Source organism: Perognathus longimembris, chromosome 22 (genome assembly GCF_023159225.1).
Source record: "Perognathus longimembris pacificus isolate PPM17 chromosome 22, ASM2315922v1, whole genome shotgun sequence".
Classification (NCBI taxonomy): domain Eukaryota; kingdom Metazoa; phylum Chordata; class Mammalia; order Rodentia; family Heteromyidae; genus Perognathus; species Perognathus longimembris.
The window spans coordinates 7,905,314-7,919,134 of NC_063182.1; the positions used below are offsets into that span (position 1 = coordinate 7,905,314).

At 45.9% G+C, this 13,821-nt stretch overlaps 1 long non-coding RNA gene across 1 annotated transcript in view; it reads right to left on the reverse strand.

The window, feature by feature from the left end:
• Window positions 1-13,821, reverse strand: part of LOC125340121 — a 49,609-nt gene that overhangs the window by 1,185 nt on the left and 34,603 nt on the right. The gene's annotated exons all lie outside the window — the stretch shown is intronic.

Here is a 13,821-nt window from a genome sequence, read left to right on the forward strand (position 1 = left end):
CCGGGGAAAGAGGAAAGACATCAGGGAGCAGGTCTAGTCAGTTCTTCCTGGAGATTCCCCTTGGCCACATCTTTAGGTTCCTGCCTCCCCTCTCTGCGTACCCCATGAGTGTGATCCCTACATGCTTTTGCTCCCATTCTCAGCAGAGCCTCTCCATGCTGACTTAACTCACCAATGGTCTCCAGGGTAGCCAGCCCAACACCTCTGCAGTGCCCTTGTCAGGAACACCAATGTCTACTCACTTTAACAGCAGTGCTCTCCCACATTGGGGACAAAGTCACTGGGTTTATCCTCTCCTTTTTCCTGCACATAACTCCTTAGCCCACTCCTCAGTGGCTCCAACATCCCTGAGTAAATGCCAGGATAGGGGCCTTAGCCTCCAGCGCACCTTCTTGCTGTTCCCAGACCCAGCACCTTCATCATTCTTTTCTTCAACTTTATAGGGCTCCAGTCTGTAGAACCCTGAACATTTACAGGGTGGACCACATTACACATTGTACTCTCATTTTATGAGGGAGGAATTTGCTTTGGAAAGGGTTATATGGTTTGTAAAAAAAAAGAAAATCAGCTATGAGATCACTTGCATGCTAGTCACCGGCCTCTTCTGCAGCAGACTCCACTGTCCTATGCCTGCTTCTCTACTGTCATGACACTCTTCTGCTTACCACCAACTAGGCTCCAACCATTCTTGCTTCTTCACCACCTCTTTAAACTCCTCTGATCACAAGGATATGCAACACCTCAGCCAAATCTCTATGCAATTTCAAGATCTGGACCAATCGATCAGCAGCCCAGGACAGGCTGCTTCCTAGCCCAGCGCAAGCCTGAGTCGGCTCACGGAGCAAGCTTTCTTTCAGAAGACCTTCCCAAGCCAAGTGCAGATGGTTCATGCCTGTAATCCTAGCTACTCGGGAGGCTGGATCTGATGATCAAGGTTTAAAGCCAGCCTGGGCAAGAAAGCCCATGAGCCACTTATCTGTAATTAACTGTCCCCAAAGTCAGGAGTGGAGCTGTGGCTCCTGTGGCAGAGCACTAGCCTTGAGCACAAAAGAAGCCTCAAGCCCCAGGACCATTTCCACACTCTTCCATAGACAGAGCCAATGTCTCCTCTTCCTGAGTCAGGAACCCAATTTTACATGTATGCATGCACAGGGTGAAGGCAAGTGCTTGGCTGATTAGTAAACCAAAGAAAAGTGTGACTTCTGCTGTGAAATTCCTTGGCAGAGGAACCAAGGTCTCTAAAGGTGAGTGAAGGCAATTGTGCCACAGGAGGCATGAATCTGCTCGAAGCTCATCAGAGAGCAACGGCAGAACTTTCTTGAAAACTCACAAAGCTGACCGCTTGGGTGGGCAAGGTGTGCATCAGCACATCTCTCCAGTAGGCACATACTGCCTAGCACAGGGGTGGAGGACATCAAAGCTACCTAACTTGCAACAGATCACCTCTGTCCCTATGTCCCCACCCAGCCTTTTCTTTCGAGACTCCTTCCTAGCGACCTGAGGGACAGCAGGAAAGAGTGGGAAGAAGAGTTAAGAGGTTCTCAGAAGACTGTGGGGGTGGCAAGTTCAGAGTCAAGTAGGGAAGGGCTTTCCATACCTGACACTATGTGTAGGAGGATGTGATATCATCTATTTAAGTTTTTACTCCATTGTTCCTGGCTCATAACTCTCTCCGCAAGACAGGCCACTGAAATTAGAATTTTTTTCCCAAGGCAGGCCATCGAGACTCTAATATTCCCTGCCTTTGGAACTGGCTATACAGAAATCATCTGATCTACCTTGCTCGAGGTCATAAAACCTCCTAATTACAGATGGGTCCTGCCCCACACCCTGGAGGGAGGAATGCTGCACTGAGAGGCCAAGAAGAATGCTGAGGCCCACTGGCTTCAACGGGTTTCTCTACCTTGCTTATTAGCATTAGCTCGTACCCTTCTTCTGTTCAGTCCCATTTCTACACCCTGCTGCAGTCCTGCCTAAGCAATAAAATCTCCACACAAACTGCAAAGACAAGGTACTATTTATCTGGGAACTACCAGACAGCTGGGTAGGTAGAATGTTTGGAGGATGGTGCATCTGGTGCACCTGGCATGGAAGTACCACACCCTCTTTTCTACATTTCTCATGCCATGTGTCTCTTCATCTATAGCCACTGTAATATAAGAATCTCCCTAAGTTTTGAAAGCCACTCACGCAAATTAATTATATCTGAGGAGGGGTTATTTCAAGCCCCAATACCCCCTCCCCCCAAACAGAAAAATAACTGGGGCCTGAGACTGGCATCTAAGGGGTTGGGGCAGGCTGAGCCCTAACCTGTGGGATCTGATGTCATATCCACACAGCAGCACTAGGTTACAGAAGGCCTAGGGGATGGTGTCTAGCTGTCTTGCCCACTGATGGAGGGAAACCCCTCACCTTTTGAGCTCACAGAAGTCTGTGTGGGTTGGTGGTGAGGGAGCACAGGAAAAACAGGTGTTATGGTTTTTCTGACACAGAGGATAGCCTTAATCTAGTCAATAATTCTCAAAGACATCCTGTCCCAATTTAGTGAGAAGCACCACAATTACTTCAGAATAGGGACATTGATAAGATATAGCAAACCGATTTAAATGTAGAGCCACCTACACACTAGCCACATAATCTTGAGCATGTTTGCCTCAGAGTTCTCTGTTGTAAGAGGTACAATGTTTGTAATCTGCAGACCACAGAGTTGCTGGGAAAAACAGAAATGGATATAAACATCTTAGCACAGTCCTTAGCATACTACAAAGCATTCAATAAATTTACTAATGTAACAATTATTATTCACACAACTATGATCTTTTAGGAAGGCCCTTCTCCTGACTGAGTGAAGAGTGAGTGGTAGTTCTTACCTACCCTTCCTTCCTCCATTTTCTTCCTACTCTTCCTTCTTCTGAATTGCAAGCCAAGATCCTGCCATGTAGCCAGGCTGGCCTCAAACTTTGAATGCTCCTGCCTTAGCCTCCCAAGTGCTGAAATTATCAGTGTGTGTCACCATGCCCTGCAAGACTTGGAATCTTGATGGGAAAGGAAGAATTCACTTTAAGAAACCAGGAGGCAAAGCCACAGGATGTTCTAGAAGCAAAGGGCCTTCAAAATTAGCTAGCCCTCCACTCTAAGGTGAAGATATCAGAGTTCCAGCGTGGGGGAGGAATGTGCTCAAAGTCACCATGAGGGAGGGGGATAATCAGAGCCAGTCTCTATCTCTAGTAAACTCATGGCAGAATGTTAGAATGCTGGGTGGGAGACTGCCAGGAAATCACAGAGCACTCCTGCCGCTTGTCCTTTGGCTTAACCACAACACCTCAGAGACCAGCCATGTCTTTGGGAAGCCTGACTTGGGAAAGCTCAGACAGGGCCTAGAACAGAGCAGCTTCCAAGGCCAGTGGCCAGGAAGTTCACACACTGAGCCTGCATGGGAAGCGGCTGGTGGTAGGATCCTGCTTATCAGGCATGAGGCTCTGAGTTGAAACCCCAGTACCATAAAGACAAACAAAAAACATGCGATCAATCAGGAGGACAGCCCAGTGGCTGTAATCCAGGGGCCACAGATATTCCTGCACCTTGACAGATAGGTTCTTGCCTAATAAAAAACTCACCTGGACACCCTGGAAGGAATCTCATCTCACTGTAAGCTTTATCTGTACCTCCCTGGACCACCTGCCAGGCCTCAGACTTCTAAGGCTCCTGACTACGCAGTGGCACCTGTGAGTGGACACGCCAGCCCACCTCCAGGAACTGGTCTGGCGGCATACCCTTTGCATAACTCTTCATTCTTCTCTCCCTGCCTGGGGAGGCTTTTCTAGCACAGGGCAGCAAACTATCCAGCTCGAAACCAGCTGCTAGATTCACTATCAGGCTTTCCCAAAGTACAGATCCAGATCAAAGGTAGGCAACCCCATGAAAGCCTCCTCTTCACACTCCTTCCCCACCAACTACCGATTCTCTGATGGGCATTCAATCTGTCTGGTGGCCTCTTCTCCTCTTCTTCCACATCCAGAATAAACTCAAATAGGAATGACTCAACAGTCGCCATACTCTTAAAAAGTTATCAGTCCCTTGCGTCATCTCATCCAGTTCACACCTGTATGTCTGTCGCTTCCTTTCTTCCTAGTTTAGCTCTGTCCCTGTCTTGGCCCACCCTTGTCACTTCTCAAGATCAATAGTGTGCCTAGAAGTAAGGGTCCAAAGATGAAAATGTTTTCATCACAAATATCACCTGACTCGTCCACCTTTATCCTAGAAGCCATGTACAGGAGCAGTTAGAAAAGGCAACAGCGCACCCCAGGAGTAGAACAGAGCAGTAGGAGAGAGCATTTCTCATCTTCTTCCTTCTCCTCTGCTTTACCTGGCCAAGTTGCCTGTGGGCTCCAGACAGCCTTCCAGATGTTCCCTTTCTTTCTGACTTAGAACTCCAGCCAGACCTTCTAACAGCCATTTGAAAACAGCTGATACATAAAGGAGGCAAAGCACTGAGGCAGACAGGGGCCCACGGAAGAAGTTAGCTGGAAAAGACTGCAGGCCAGTCCATGCTGCTCAACACATGGAAGAATAAGGCAGCGCTGGGGGTAAAAAGACACTTTTACAACGTGCCGGTGCCACTTTCCTCTTACTCTTGTCATCAGATAGAACAAAGAAAACAAGACGATCTCAAAAATGTTTCTATATACCCTACCTAGTCTAAGCTCTTCCATGGCTGGGCACATGCATTCTCCACCCACTGCCATCAAGGGGACTAAGATCCAAGGATGGATAGCACGAGATGGGTGGGAACTGTGAAGCAGGCACAGATCCACAAAGACCCCCAAACCTCCTAGACACAGCAGACAGTAGTGGGGTCCCTGTGCTGCTCACCATGGCCACCATCTAGGTTTTCAACATGCTGTGGGTCAAAGTTTACAACAACACAGAGGTAGGTGTGTGTGATCCTGGATCTTGAACTCAGCGTCTTGAGGCTGCTAGGCAAGTGCAACCACCTGGGCAACTAGGATTGTTCTTAGTGTCCTTAACCATGCTGAAGTTTGAGTGGCTTAACTTGTGCATTGAGATAATTTCTAGTAAGAAATTAATACCAAGAACAAGCACATGCCCGTTAAGACGAGAGTTTTATTACCTGCCATTTCTAGTTTCCACTTCTCACAAACAAAGAAGGACACTGGATTCAGGACACCTCACCCCTGACAGTGCCACTGAACCATCAAAAGGTCCACTACTGGCCTGTAATCCTAGCTACTCAGGAGGCTGAGATCTGAGGATCATGACTCAAAGCCAGCCCATGCAGGAAAGTTCATGAGACTCTTATCTCCAATTAAACACCAGAAAACTGGAAGTGGAGCTGTAGCTCAAGTGGCAGAGTGCCAGCTTTGAGCTGAAGAGCTTAGGACAGCACCCAGGCCCAGAGTTCAAGTCCCATGACTGACCAAAAAAAGGTCCATCATCTTCCCAGTGTTTTCTTAGCAGATGATGAAAAAACCAGGCCAGTAGCCAATCCAAATGCCAAGGTAAAAATTTACATTGTAAGTTCAATAATTTTACATATTCTATAGGAACTGGATGAAACAAAAACAAATTATGAGGGCCAGCAAACACAGGGAACACTTCTACATGCTTGCACAAAGCTGCTGTGTGGAGGATAAGTGATGTTGGTCTTCAGCAGGCTCATGGCTTCTGGTCCCAAGATGGAGCCAGGACGGGGGATGAGATCAAAAGACTGTGCTACTCAAATCAAGAGAGATGAGGGTCAAAGCCAGCAGTGCCCTGCGCCCACCATACGTATTGAGGGTGCTTCATTCCACAGGCATAAGACGTGGCCAAATGAAGTATAATCAACGGAAGGTGAAATATAAACCAAGAACTACAGCATGTTGCAAAAGCCTATCAAATATCCCAATGTAGTATGACTACTCAGGTGACCAGGGATGGTTATGCTGAAGTTTAAAATTAGAAGCTGAGTAAAGCTGACTTTTGGTCTGAAAGCCTAGCCTTACCAGATAGGGTGATTCATCAGCAACTAATCTTTCACAAACATGTTGTTCCTGGTGCTTTAAAGCCCTTTACTCCAAAGAACTGAAAGCAGGGACTTGAGCAGATATTTGGGTGCCCCATGTTAACTATAGTAGTATGTTCAATAGTCTGAGGGTGGAAACAACCCAAATATCAATCAGTGGCTAAAAAAATTACTCATCACACTCTTAGAAATGAAAAGTAGAATGGTGGTTGTCAGGATTTGGAGAGGGGAGTTGTTTAACCAGGTACTGAGTTTCAGAAGACAAAAAGGTTTTGGAGCAATGATGTTGATATAGTTACACATCAGTGTGAATATACCCAATGCTAAAGTACTATACATTTAAAAATGGCTAAAATAGCAAATTTTATGTTCTGAATTCTTCTACACATACCACACATCAGCCTTGTGATTGTTTGTGAAGATTCCAGGGTACCTCCACACCTGGGGAGGAGAGACGCTGCAGAAGAGCTTCCCAGCAGGAAGAACCAAGCTGGTAGGTAGCTCAGGGACACTCTGTTCCACAGCAGCTTAAGTTCTCTAGTTTTGGTAGTGCAGAGCAAGGCTGTAGTCTCCTGGGGTCAGGCAGGATGCCAGCCAGAGGCATGAAAAAACCAAAACATTCTGCCTGCCTATGATCTGACCTGCCTTCCTGCCTGCTCCATCCAGACTTTTCCAGCTACCTCTCACCAGGCACCCATGCCAGAGGAGAAGGCTGCTGCTGTCCCTGACTCATGGCTTAATCTCCCCACTACCCTAACATGCTCACTTCTTGTTTTGCTGATCCAGCCAACCCTGCAGGAGACTGCAGAGAGAACAAGAGAACAGATTTCATCTCTGATTCAGAAGCTCAGTCCACTTGGAAAGAAGAGACAAAGGCCTGCCTGAGGAAGTTCACAGCCACGTGGCAACTTGGGTGGGACCAGAAGTAAACTGAGATTTAAAATAAGGACAAACCTTTTCAAATAGTTAAATGGGGAGCATTTCAATCTCATTACTGTTCTGTCCTTTCTATTCCCTTACAAGGCCACAAGAAACAGTAAGTGGACAATGGGCAATGAGTAGCTCTCCAAGAGCCATCTCCAAGGCATCATCTTGGATCAGCCTTGTCTTCTTAGTAACTGCAGCACGGCCTGATATCCCTGTCTTTCCCTTCCACTCCCCTCTAGGATAGAACAGTGATGAGGGTGGTAACGCATGACTTACACATCCCATGTAGGAGCAGAAAAGATGCCTGGAACCAAGGAATCATGGAAACAGAGCCAAAAGACGAGAGCAGAACAGAAATAAAAAGCAATTCAATGACTCTATCACTTGAGCCACAGCACCATTTCTGGTTTTTTTCTGTTTATGTGGTGCTGAGGAATGGAACCCAGAGCTTCATGTATGCAAGGCAAGCACTCTAACAGTAGGCCATATTGCCAGCCCTGACCAAAGCTCCTATTTGCTAATAGCCCTAAATATGTCACTACTGCATGATTTTAGAAGTCTAAATAGAAATTGGGAGAATCACCATTGTCTTGGTTTTCAGGCATTAGGTTACAGGGAAAAAAACGGAAAGATTATTCTGAGGGGAGCTGGCACTTTGGAACTTGCCCAAATGGGCAGAGATCACCAAGAAGGAAGCTGCTGGGTTTTGCCAATTAATGTCCAGGCACAGAAAGGCACAGGCTGCTCCGTTATCGGCAATGTGAGCCTGACTCATATTGAGTGCTGGCCCAGGAGTCTCGTTCAAATAGTACTTGCCACATTTTCTAGGAGGGCAAACATTGCCATATCATTTTTACTGAACACAAAGCTTGTTTTATCTTCGGTGTGCATACACTGGCTTCTACCCGTACCAGATTCCTTTGTTACTGATTAACAGCTCCAGCAGATATACTTACGTAAAACATTGCAGGCTGCTTTCTACCTCTACCATGGGCTTCCTTTTTTTTTCCTCTTGAATACACCTCTGTCTAGACCCAGATCACAATGAGTCCTCAGGGGAGGGATGGGTCAGAACAGCTATTTTCAGTGAACATGGGAACTTCATTTGTAAGGTCTGTCCCCACCCCTCCCTACTACTTTCTCATGTACTGTCCACCATCTCAGAGATTTGGAAAGAACTGTCTGGGGTGCTTCGGCTCAACCAAGTTTTTCATAGCAGTTGCTACTATTTTGTAACACTGCTACAAGCCAACTTCTACCAAAAAGTCAATGACAAAGTGTCTTAAAGCGCCTACTTTTCCCAACCAAATAGACTTATTTGGCAAATGTGAGGGCAGAGACCTTCCCCAGGGAATAAAAGGAGGCAGGAGAGCCTGACCTGTGCCTGGAGTGCTGCTAGCCTGGGAGACAAGGCAGAGCCAGGGAGATAGCGACCTGCATGGCCAACTCTACCAATCTGGCCAGCTTGTTTCTAGAGGAATCTCCAAAGTCTCCAACATCATGCTAACTACCTTTCCTTCCAAATAGGCTAACCCTTGCTGTGAAACTCTAGGTGGAAAACAAGTGGATTCACTTTGTAGGTGAATGTGCATAGACAGGCAGTTCTAATATTCTAGGAAGGCCAGAAAGCAACTAATTTCTCCCCATCCACGGAGCAGAGCTCAGCTACACAAAGTTGGGTTTATTTATAGCAACACAGCTGGTGCTATAGACAGAGCAGAAGCACTTTCAGCAAACTCAAATCCCACTCAACCAAGGGCACACTCATGGCTGTTGGTTTGCAATACTACCCATAACAGTGCAAACAGACCCAGCCACTCACGTGGCAGGCTGCAGAGCAGGGGAGACAGCACTAGAGATGGGCAGCCTAGGGCGTCTCAAAGCTACCTTGAGGAAAAGACAATCTCTTCCAGCTTTAATTTCTTCACCTAAAATGCACCTTCGTCAGAAACTTAATGAGTTAACTCAGTGTCTATTGTTTGCGTTCAGTATATGTGAGCTATTGTTATTCCTGGATCAAGAGACCCAGTGAACAAAGATAGAGCTAGCTCCCTGATGGCTAAGCCATCTAGAAGCAACATGGGCACTGCATGAAACTAGGAGGTCTTATAAACAGCCCCACTTTATACAACAAATACAATATTTTTAGACAATGATGGGGTAAAAGAGGTACCTATTTCTCTAAAACACTGCCGACTCCGACTCTTTGCGGATAGCCGGGCTGCTGGGTGACAAGTGGAAGTGCCTTCCAATCATGTTCATAACCACATACATTTTTTACAATGCCCACCACACAGCAGCCTGGAGCTGGCCAGCACCAAGAAGCTTCTGTAGCCTCTCCTACCACTCATCTCCCATGACTAAAGAGTGGAATGGTCCTATTTAAAAAATCCTTTTTGACCTCAAAGAGGAACTTTGTGATCCTCAGCTCCTAATTCTGCGTGGATAAAACTTCTCAGGGCTCCACCACCACTCATCACTCTATATCCTTGGCCCAGCACAAGGCACTCAGTAAGTCTTACATAAAGAAGACACCAAATGAATGAATAAGCAATTTGCTTTCTATCCATTACCTCCGTTGGAAAAGCTCTTTTGAGCCTGTCTTATAAGCAGGATGCAGACATGGGCTTAGCTGGCTAGTACAATTACTTGACAGTAATTGCAAAGCACTAATAAGAAAAGGCATGAAGATTTAATCAGTTTCAAATGCTTAAGGAAGAGAGTCGCACTTTTTCTTTTTCATTGTAAAATTATCTTTAGTTATAAAAGGGGTTCCAATTCAACAAATTTCCTTTTTCTTTTCTTGTTGTGTTTAAAGTACCTTGCAATGTATTCCAGGGCCTTGTGATTCTTCTGCCTCAGCTTCCTTAATTCTGGGCTTGCAGGCATGTATTACCACCACACGCAGCCGTTGCTCTACTTCTCATAGTTCAAACTCTTCAAATAAGATCTTGGCAACCCTCAACTTTTCCAGAAAGGGGCTGTGGACAATCCCTGGGATCAGTCCATCACCTTATAACATAGGGGAACAATCTACATAGGAGATTATCCTGGAAGAGGGTCAAACAAGCAAAGGGAGCTCAGAGTTAAGCCCAGCTAGGCCAAGGAGAATACGGCACAGAATATACCTTCCTACAGGGCTCCTCTACAACCTTCCTTTCAGATCCATAGCCCCAGAACATTCTGCTCACTGCCCTGAGGAGTTTGTGGTTATCCATAGACTGGCAGAGGGTCTTTTTTCTTTTCTTTTCTTTTTTGTCAGTCGTGGGGCTTGAACTCTGGGCCTGGGCTTTGTCCCTGAGCTCTTCAGCTCAAGGCTAGCACTATACCACTTCAGCCACAGTGCCACTTCCAGTTTTATGGTAGTTAATTGGAGAAAGAGTCTCACAGACTTTCCTGCCCTTTTTAGTTCTATATCTCTAGGTCCAGCTTTCATGACGCATGGTCACTGAATTCAGACGTTATGCTTAATAGACCTAGTATGGCTCACTGAAGTAAAACACAAGTCCCTCTACCTTGCTTTGCCTCTTAGGAATGTTATTAAGATTATGAGATATTCCTCAAAAGGCAGTACACAGGGCCTAGCACAAAATTAACAGTAAATTGTGGCTATTGTAGTTGTTATCCTATAAACCAAATGAATGAAAGGCTACAAAGAAAAGCAACCCAATATTGTAGAGCTTTACATTGCACTGAAGTGTTTAAAAACAAGAGTAATTTAAACTGGGGGGGGGGGGGGGTACAGCATGAAGTCAGCAGCCTGAACTAACATCTGCAATGTAAACCCTGTAGTAAACTTATGTCCACTGCCAAGCCTCCTGTTCTCAGGGGCCAAGGTATAGCCAGGGACAGACTTGAATTTAAAACAAAAACAAAAACAGTGGAGCATGCAACAATATTTTTATGTCTAATCATATTGGCTTCAAATACATTCCCTGGACAAAAGCTAACACACAGGATGACTTTAAACAGGCTGCATCATTTTTAAAAAATGTGACTGACAGTAAAATGGGAGGTATTATTTACTTTCTAGAAGATTTTTTTTTGTGGTGCTAGGGATTAAAACCTGGTCCTTGTGTGTGCTAACCATAAGCTCTGAAATACACTCCCAAGAAGATATAGTATTCTAATTTAAAAAGCCATTTAAAAAAGGGTGGGGGCCATGCTTCTCTGGATGATAACGTGGGTATATCCAGGAGCAGAAGCTCTGGGGTATTAGCAGAGCTGAACAAAAGAGGGTTAAAAAAAAATAGCTCTTCTGGCCTGATGATTTGGTCCTCATACTCTCACTGTCCTTACACAGTGGGGCAGATACCAATCCATGCTGTCTTCACTAAGTAGTCCAATTATAACTGCACTGTCATATCCTTTTTTTTTTGTTTTGCCACTCCTAGAGCTTGAACTCAGGGCCTGGGCACAGTCCCTGAGCTTCCTTTGCTCAAGTCTAGCAGTCTACTACTTGAGCCACAGCGCCACTTCCAGTTTTTTCTGTTTATGTGGTTCTGAGGAATCAAACCCAGGGCTTCATGCATGCTAGGCAAGTACCCTACCACTAGGCCACATTCCCAGCACTCATATCCCAATTTTAAAAGCATCTTACCTCTGGGGAGTCACAGAACAAGTGGAATGTAGACTATTTCTTTAAAAAGAAGATACCACTTCCTATCAGTGCTGCCAGTTCTCCTGAAAGTGATTTATAAGAAAACCCAAGGGAAGCTTTAGAAGATGAAAAAGCTGTCAGTTGTTAAGAGGTTCCACCTCAGGTTTCCCATGTGGCTAACCACACCAACCACGGGGAGGACGACACTAGGTGCCTGTGGAAACTGTGTCGCACAGGCAGCTGTGTGGTTAGAGCCACATCATCTGTGCGCAAGCCTTGGATCCTGGGCCTCTCCACTACAGCTAATGCCTCATTTCTACTTGGAAAGTATATCCCGGGGTAATATCCCTCTATCCTGAGTGTCTCCTGGCACTGACACCTGCAGCATCGAACTTGTTCTGCAGAGCAGAGCTTGGCACAGTGAGGCTCCAACAGAGTGTGACTGACTCCAATCCTGCTGATACTCACCTAGTCTACACACCTGTATCTTACAACTTCCTTAGCTATCTTTTGCCCAAAGCAGTTTTTATTGCCCACCAAACTGATGTCCTTATTATATCAAGCTAACTAAAGAAAACAGTGCAAGGGCTGGGAATGTGGCTTAGCGGTAGCGTGCTTGCCTAGCATGCATGAAGCCCTGGGTTCAATTCCTCAGTACCACATAAACAGAAAAGGCCAGAGTGATGCTGTGGCTCAAGTGGTAGAACACTAGCATCGAGCAAAAGAAGCGCAGAACAGTGCCCAGGTCCTCAGTTCAAGCCCCAGGACTGGCAAAAAAAAAAAAAAAAAAAAAAAAAAAAAAGCTGTGCAAAAAGTGATAGTAGGAATGTATTATGTTTTCTTTTTTTGGCCAGTCCTGGGGACTGGACTCAGGGCCTGAGCACTGTCTGTCCCTGGCTTCTTTTTGCTCAAGGCACTGCCACTTGAGCCACAGCGCCACTTCTGGCCATTTTCTATATATGTGGTGCTGGGGAATCGAACCCAGGGCCTCATATATATGAGGCAGGCACTCTTGCCACTAGGCCATATCGCCAGCCCCTGTATTATGTTTTCAAGTAAGTAGTATTTGAGCAGAAAACCCAGGCTGCACCTAGGCAGGAAGAGGGCTAAGAAGAACAATGTTCAAACCAGTTTGGAAGCAATGTAAGACCTCAAAGCATCTTCTGTTCCTAGGCCAGCTAGGTGTGGCCAACCCAGCCTGCTCCCAAGCAGCCGGCAGTAGACACATCCACCAGTCAGCTGAGGAAATGAGATTTACAAAGAGCAATTCTCTTTCCATACTCCATTGCCTCTGAGTGCTGTGCAAGCCAAGGCAACACGCTATTCTGTATAAAGTAAGGGACCAAAGCAGACTATGTTTCTGTCCCCCAAGAGGGAAAAAAAGAATGAAGCCATCTTTAGGAGTCTGTACTTTGCTAATGTCTCATGATCAGACTGTCATAACACACAGATCCATGAGGCAGTTTAGTTACTAGGGTAACCAATCTTCAAATTGCTAGGGCTAGCTGAGCAGATCTTGTCGACTTAAGGCCTGAAGTCACAAATATATGAAGTGAGAGCCAAAGTCAGTACGAAGCTCACTCACTAAAGGCCATTTTCATCTGCTTTTTAAAAAAAGAGTTGCAACTGAGTATCACCAGAAAACACTTCTTACCCACAGAGCCCTCTCTTATTATTGCTAACAATGTGTTAGTACTGGAGAACTGTACAGATGGATAGTCCCTAACAGAATGCAAAATAGGTAACAATTAAGAATATAATTTGAGGGGCTGGGAATGTTGGCTTAGTAGTTGAGTGCTTGCCTAGCATGCATGAAGCCCTAGGTTCGATTCCTTAGCAACATATAAACAGAAGGGAAAAAAAAGCCAGAAGTAGTGCTGTGGCTCAAGTGGCAGAGTGCTAACCTTGAGCAAAAAGAAGCCAAGGACAGTGCTCAGGGTCCTGAGTTCAAGCCCCAGGACTGGGGCAGGGGGGAATATAATTTGAAGCTGGGTTCCAGTGGCTCACACTTGTAATCCTACCTACTCAGGAAGCTGAGATCTGTGGATTGCAGTTTGAAGCTAGCATGGGCAAGAAAGTCTGTCAGACTCTTATCCCCAGTAAACTATCCAGAAAAAGCTAGAAGTGACACTGTGACTCAAGTTGTAGAGCATTAGCATTGAGCATAATGAGGCTCAAAGACAGCATCCAGGGCCTGAGTTCAAGCCCCAGGACTGACACTCACGTGTTGTGTGCATGCACGCATGTGTGCACGCACACACACACACAC